The sequence below is a fragment of the Lissotriton helveticus genome, chromosome 1_1 (assembly GCF_964261635.1).
Source record: "Lissotriton helveticus chromosome 1_1, aLisHel1.1, whole genome shotgun sequence".
Classification (NCBI taxonomy): domain Eukaryota; kingdom Metazoa; phylum Chordata; class Amphibia; order Caudata; family Salamandridae; genus Lissotriton; species Lissotriton helveticus.
Genome location: NC_136057.1, coordinates 1,330,684,627 through 1,330,691,720, shown reverse-complemented (window position 1 = coordinate 1,330,691,720; position 7,094 = coordinate 1,330,684,627). Strand labels below are relative to the sequence as shown.

The following is a 7,094-nucleotide window of genomic DNA, read 5'->3' as shown; positions in this document are numbered from 1 at the left end:
AAAAAATCTCTTACCATGACTGACTAGCACGTTTGACAGCCACACACACAAGTTCTTCGAGTCACAAGGCTTCCGTTTGAAGTTTAAGAAATTGGTTACTATTTTTCAAAGATACTGACAGACTTTCAAACTTATGGGTGGCATGGTGGAATTATCATTAATGTGCACATTTTTATGCAGAAGTTAAAACCACACCTGCACTGTCTGGTTACAAGCGTTCTAAGGTGGGCCAGCTCCTGCAGACGAGGAATAATTTCTTTAATTTTTTTTTTAAAAGAGGAAAATCCAGCAACATGTACCAAGATCAAAAAATGTTTAAAATCTCAGTTACAATATGCTGTTACAGTATTAATCATGATTTTCCGGGTCATTTAATCAAGAACATTCTTTTTTGTAAATCACTCACTGAACAATTTCTTTGTCCTTAGAAGATTATGTTATATTGTGCAGGGGTAATTTAAAGGCAAGACCTGTGAGATGTCCAAAACATATTTTTTTAAACATTGTTATGAATAATTTTATTCCCATGATATGGCAGATCTATCAATCCAATTTACAACCCACTGCATGCTGCCTCTACAAGGCTACCTTTCCTATATTTACACCAATAATAAAGAACAACACCACAAGAGCGAGTAGTCGTGTGTTCAGTTCTTCGTCCTTGATCATGGCTGATGAAGTAGATACAGTGTGACTTGTCTGAGGTGACCTTCTCATCTGTAGTCCTTCGTCATCCTTAAAATGCTTATTTTCCTCCAGTAACCTCTGCACTTCGAGTTGCAGCCTCCTATAGTCATCTGTGATTTTTTTATATTCAGTATCATCCAAATTCGAGCTTACTGATTTGGACATGACCGAAGATTCTGTCTTCACTGCAGCTGTAGATGTGATTTTATTTACTTCAACATCATGAGGCTTTTCATTCTCTGAAGGAAGCTCAAACACACATTTAAGTTTAGAATCCATGCCACTTTTCATACTGCTTCCATATCTGAAGTATCCGGCGGTGCAACCAAGGACTGTTCCATGAACTTGTGTTTACTTTTCTCATTGGGGTCATAATCGAAAGGCTGTAGCATCACTGATACATTGACAGAGGCTCCTCCATCGATTATGCCACTGTTGGGCCAAACACAGTACTTGCGAGGAGCTGTAGTCTTCACTTTAAAACATACATTTGTGTCAAGAGGGTTTGTGAGCTTCAAGGTTGTGGTGACAACATCTGTAAACTGACCTCAGAATTTCAGCTTGTGCTGCGGCTCCAACACCAGCACCTGCTCTATCTTCACCATGTCGGGGGCGCCGAGCGCTGTTAGCATGGGTCAGGGAGTCAGGGTGCTGCTGGAGCGGCCGAGCAGAAGGCGGGCCTAGCCGTTAAATGCATTATTACAGCTATTATCCTTTAAAGTGTTGATATCTTTTTATACTGCATTGAGCTCTCCTCCTTCCATATTGCATATTTCACTATGTTATTATTGTACCTTCTCCTCCTTTCTTCTGATTCCCTCCTTTTCAAAGTTATTACAATATTTTTTCTATATGCAACTGCTTTGACTTTACGTACGTCTCTTTTTCTATTATATGACGTTAGTTCAATTGATAATCAACATTTTGTTACTTTATTTGATTGTGTATACTTGGTTGCATCTTTTCCAAAATATTGTTTTTTGTTTAAAATTTTTCAAAGTTATTACAATCTCTATTATTACAATCTTTTTTCTATATGTAATTGCTTTGACTTTACTTACTTCTCTTTTTCTATTATATGATGTTAGTTAAATTGATAATCAACATTTATTTACTATATTTGATTGTGTATACTTGGTTGCATCTTTTCCAAAATAAAGTTTTCTGTTTAAAACTAAAAAAATGCCTTATTCTTCACCCATCACCTGCTTTCCTCTGCACCCTTGTCTGTCTCACTCTTTTGAAATGAAAACATTTCTATTTCCAGACTTGGTGTATCTGGAGTTTTTGCACAAGGTTTCAGGGTGCCATCCAATTTTGTCCTCAACATGCCTTTGGAGGAGCATGACAATCACTAAAAAGTCTAGTCATGAATACATAGATCTGAATATTACAGATTGGGCCATTGAGATGCAGAAAAGAAACATATAATTCAGCTTGAAGACTATCAGGCTAAGGGGTATATTATCAAGCTCAATTTCGCTGCTTCAGCTGCCGTTTATGGCCGAAAAGGGCTGATTTATATATCGCTCATTCATCAAGGACATGCTAACGCATGTTTCCTTCAGTTAGCATGTCGTGTATTTCTATAGGTTCTGAATCAGTCCCCCTATTCCTGACCCTATTCTGGTTAAACTAACTATCAAGTTAACTAACAGTCAGCCCATGAGGCAAGAAAAGCCCCCATGATGCAGATACCGTTATCTGACGCAGTCACACTACGGCACAGGAACGTGTTATCTGATTAGGTCATAACGCTTGAGATCTAATTAGACAAGCGACATTCCTCCAGCCCCTGATAAGGCATACGACGTTCTCATAACAAATCAAACCTATGACAACCTGGATAATCCGTGCGGCCATTGTTTTGATTTCACAGAGAACTTTAGTAAAGAATGTGCTAACGAGCAAGTCGTATGACATCTTTATTGACGTATCTATGTCCATCCTTACGTCAATCTCGGCACCTTTAAGGTATAAATATTGCCGACCTTGCCCTATGCAAACACACGCGTGGTGACAAGACGGAGCAGCCATACTTGCCGAAGCCGAGAGCAGAAGCAGACCCCGCTGGCAGAAGCCCCGCCTTCCTGACGCGCTGAGAGACGCGCTGCTATCTCAAGCCGAGAGACCCAGCACCGGCGCTTCCGGGTAGCCCTCGCAGGCAGCCTGGAATATCGAGAGCAGAGAAAGAGATACCATTCCTCATTCATCCTAACTTCCAGGTACAGAACTGAATAACCCCTCACAGAGAATTCTTTAGTTATTCACTTGGCAAAAACAAACTTAACTTAAACTGTAACTTTCTATTCCCGCCCATGCATTAGACTTAGGTCAGGTACACGGGGTAGGCGTATTTAGAAACACCAGTTGAGTACGTTTAGTCAAATGTATATGTGTATGTAAATATATTTTAATCATTTTAAACATCCTATGGCTCAGAAACCATATCAATGTTTTTACAGTATTATTTTATACTATTGCTTTTAATGTATGCACTTTACTTAACTATAAGTATTGCAATAATATCGATCCATTTCTCATGTATGAGAAAAGAGACTGATCAATAAATAACACCTTTTTATTGAACACGCCCGTCTCTTCCTTTTCTCTACATTCTGATGAGACTAAGAATGCACGTACTGACTGAGTAAAATAATTGCCTTGTGCTCACACGACTCTTGAGATTGACTCTTGATTAGGGGAGAGCAAAGTTGTCATGTTCTATGGTTGTCAGAAACTAAATCCCTTCTTGTCTAGTCAGGGAAGTTAATCCTTCCTTGAACATTCGAGAAAGTTTCTAGCGAACTCTGAGCTTAGCTGGCAAACCCAAAAATTAAGTCTAGTATCGACAGTAGTAGACCTAGTTAACGTCTGGCCTAGGCCTTTACTGCTGTAGGTACTATTCCAATGCGCAGAGCCTATTGGGAAAATAGGAGCTACACTACATGGCGCCCAACGTGTTTGGAAAGGGCGATAAAACTAACGTAAGACATTTAGAGTAACTCAGTCGTGCTTTCTCACTCAGACCCCTTTTCCCAAATACTCCAAAGACGTCTGGAGTGGGTGAAAAGGTTATATCCTCCAAAACCTCGCAGGAGGGAACTCCTATGTATGGTTCTTGGTCAAGTCAACGTTGAAGGATAAACAGTTCCAAAATATTGTGCATCTAATCTTTGTTCCATAAAGAAACCTGATCTGCAAATAGACATAATATCATCCTGTCTGTAAAATGGGAGACAGTGATGAAGAAAGAGAGGCAGTTAGATTAGCAACTGAACTCGCAGATGCTGATGCTACCATGCAAGCAGCAGACCCGAACATAACACTCATTCCGGTCATTAAAAGGAGATCTATAACCTTAAAACTTATAGAAAATGGACTGACACCTAGAGGTGGCACAGTCATATTCGTAATTGAGGCACACGAATATCGGCAGACAGAGGTATACTATTCATGGATAAATTTTCCAGCAGCAAATGCTGTAACAAAGTACTTCCACTATTACAAAGTAGAGGAACCTCCTGAAACATACACTCCTTTCGAGGAGGTGGAAGTACCACTCAAATTCCAAGAGCATTTGCTCTTATTTGATGGCGCCCTAAAACATAACAATCACATTACGAGGCTCGGTCCTTTAGGAAGACCAGGAGCAACGTGGCCGGTCTTAGCCGGATACACACCACATCCAGACATCGATAGAATGCCTGCAGCAGAGCTGTTAATACAGCTAAAACAACTACTAAAAATTCATAGACAATTAGTTCAGTATGTAATGCGGACTTCAACAATTCAGCCAGCGATTAAACTTCCACAGCTGACCCCTCACCAGGGGAACACAAATAAAATTACACCATAGAACATCCAATCCTGCCTAGGTAAAGTTCCAGCTAAACGGGAACAAATACCATTCTGGTTGGCACAGAAAATCACCCAAATAGAGGCGGTGTTTCCTGACACCACCCCGCTAGAAAAACACAGGATTCTGACTATATGTCTCCCAATGGGAATCGCACCACACATTGAGGACTGTGACACTTGGGGTACAGTCTTTGCTTCCATCTACACAAAAACGCACGGTGTTCCATCCATTTCGGTAATACCAGATGTGCTAAAACAAATTCAAGATGAATACGGTCCAGAACCTGCTTTAACTCTTGGTATGAAATTACTGAAAGACTTCAAGCAGGTCTCGGCTATATTATTAGCCAACATAAAAGGTGAAGCAGCAAACGTGGCGATCCGCCAGAGGTTAAAAGAGACAGATATAGCAGACCAACCAGCTGAAATTGCCAGAATCATAGAAAAATCCTATGAAGAACTAGGCAGAGATAGTCTAGGTGGAATACCAGTAAAACCGCAACTGACTACAAGTCCAGAAAAAATATTTTTTAATAATAATAATTCACCAAAAAAGAACTGGGATGGAAACAAACAATCCAATCCTAAAGAAAAGAAATTCCAGTCCAGAGGAAGGTCTCCAAGGCGAAGAGAGAAATCTCCAAACCTAAGACAAAGGTCACCGCAGAGTGACCCCTCGGGGAATAGATATAACCTTAGAAATAGGGATAATATTAAAAAACCTGATAGATATCAAGACATTGATACCCGTCCCTCTCAATCTTTTCAGAATTCCTCGCAGAAATCGGAAAGAAGAGGACGATCAGAAGAGCACGCCAAGTCCAAAGACAAGGAACCTGCTCAGCTAAAAAAGAAATTACAATTTCCAAAAAAGAAGGTAGCCAGTATAAAGGTAGTTAACAATGCCGAGAATACTGAGGACACAACTGAAAAACGGAGAGTGGGCTCAGACAATGCTAGACAGCGCAGCAGAGGTGAGCATAGCTCGCAAAGTCCTTATGAATCATCTGGAGACAGTGGACACGAATGAATACCTTCAAGTGGAAACTGCAGACACCAGAGTTAGCAAGCCCCACAAGATATACGAGATAACATTACGTATAGAGGGAGATAAGATTAGGAAAATAAGGGGACTATTTTGGGATAATCTATCCGAGGGCTATGATATCCTTCTAGCTGAAAGAGACTGGCCACCAGAGTTTGTCAGGGAGTGCCCTCATGGCGAAGAAGTAATTATGCCTGCCTTCTCGAATCAAATACCGATTCATAAAAAATACACACTTGCTAGAAAGTGGGCAGTGGCCTTAGCACCTGCTTTATATAAAAATCATGTAGGATGGGATGAGGATTCTCCTCCTCACAAAATCCAGTTAAAATCACAACCAACTGCACAAAGGCAGTACCCAATTAAGCAAGAAGCTAAAAAACAAGTAAATGAAATACTAGATCAGCTAGAATACCAGGGGGTGATTGAAACTTGCACCTCACAAATGAACAATCCTTTGTTTCCGGTCTCCAAACCAGACAATTCATATCGTCTAGTTTTGGATTACCGACACCTTAACACATGTTGTAAAACTTTTGCAGTGCAAAACTCACACAGTGCTGCACTAATGAATAACATAGTGCGCAAAAAATACAAAACAACCTTGGACATCTCCAATGGATTCTTTTGTCAAAACATAGCACCAGAAAGCAGATATTTGACTGCATTCTCAGTAAATGGCACTCAAAAACAATTCTGTCGGTTAGCCCAGGGGTACAAGAACAGCCCGGGGGTATTCTCAGCGAGAGTAACAGAATTACTACAACTATATGATGATGAAGCATTATCTTATGTCGATGACATTTACTTAACAGATGATGACCTGGAGACTCACTTGAAAAGGGTGAACACCATAATACTTGGGTTCGCTGCAGAGGGTTACAACTCAACTTTAAAAAGTCCAGAATTGCCCATCTGACAGTCTTGTACGTAGGATATGAACTATCAAGCATAGCATGGTTGACAATTTAAAAAAAATCTAAAATATGAAAAGACGTATCCTCTGCCAATCGACATTCTGCCTCTACGACATTACGCCTGTGTAATCTATACAGACGGACATGCTCAACCCTCCGTTTGGGGGGAACAAGCATACAACCCCACATGTGAGATTACAAAAGAAGTGTGGCGCGGAGGTATATTAAAACCTCTATTAACAAAATCACACTCAGTAGAAACAAATTCGGAACTACAAACTGAAATAATAGCTTTGAAAATGGCGCTAGATAATGCGGATCGCGAATTCCCGACACTTATAGTGTCAGATTTATATTACTGCGTCAAAGCATATAACAGGGATTTGCAGACATGGATTCAGAACGGTTACAAAGATGACACAGATGCACCAATAAAGCAGAAACTGCTCTGGGAACAAGTAGCTCTTTTGAAAAAAGAACTACCAAAGACTCACGTGACTCACTCACTGAGTCATCAGCGTGATGGCGTTCACGTTGTAGGGAATTCATTGGCTGAAACAGCCGCAGCGGCAGCCACTAAATCG

At 40.5% G+C, this 7,094-nt stretch overlaps 1 pseudogene; it reads right to left on the bottom strand.

The window, feature by feature from the left end:
* Window positions 1-549: 549 nt before the first annotated feature.
* On the bottom strand, window positions 550-1,319 carry LOC144772805 (vesicle-associated membrane protein-associated protein B/C pseudogene; annotated as a pseudogene).
* Window positions 1,320-7,094: the final 5,775 nt, after the last annotated feature.